The sequence below is a fragment of the Bison bison genome, unplaced genomic scaffold, assembly GCF_000754665.1.
Source record: "Bison bison bison isolate TAMUID 2011002044 unplaced genomic scaffold, Bison_UMD1.0 scf7180017864506, whole genome shotgun sequence".
In the NCBI taxonomy this organism is placed as follows: Eukaryota; Metazoa; Chordata; class Mammalia; order Artiodactyla; family Bovidae; genus Bison; species Bison bison.
In genome coordinates, this window is record NW_011495063.1 from 2,077,323 (window position 1) to 2,078,026 (window position 704).

Consider the following 704-nt stretch of genomic DNA (forward strand, 5'->3'; position numbering starts at 1 on the left):
GGCAAATTGGAAGTGGTCAAACAAGAAGAGATGGCAAGAGTGAATGTCAACATTCTAGGAATCAGCGAACTAAAATGGACTGGACTGGGTGAATTTAACTCAGATGACCATTGTATCTACTTCTGTGGGCAGGAATCCCTCAGAAGAAATGGAGTAGCCATCATAGTCAACAAAAGAGTCCAAACTGCAGTACTTGGACGCAATCTCAAAAACGACAGAATGATCTCTGTTCGTTTCCAAGGAAACCATTCAATATCACAGTAGTCCAAGTCTATGCCCCAACCAGTAATGCTGAAGAAGCTGAAGTTGAACGGGTCTATGAAGACTTACAGGACCTTTTAGAACTAACACCCAAAAAATACGTCCTTTTCATTATAGGGGACTGGAATGCCAAAGTAGGAAGTTAAGAAACACCTGGAGTAACAGGCAAATTTGGCCTTGGAATACTGAATGAAGCAGGGCAAAGGCTAATAGAGTTTTGCCAAGAAAATGCACTGGTCATAGCAAACACCCTCTTCCAACAACACAAGAGAAGACTACACATGGACATCACCAGATGGTCAACACTGAAATCAGATTGATTATATTCTTTGCAGCCAAAGATGGAGAAGCTCTATACAGTCAACAAAAACAAGACCAGGAGCTGACTGTGGCTCAGATCATGAACTCCTTATTACCAAATTCAGACTTAAATTGAAGAAAGT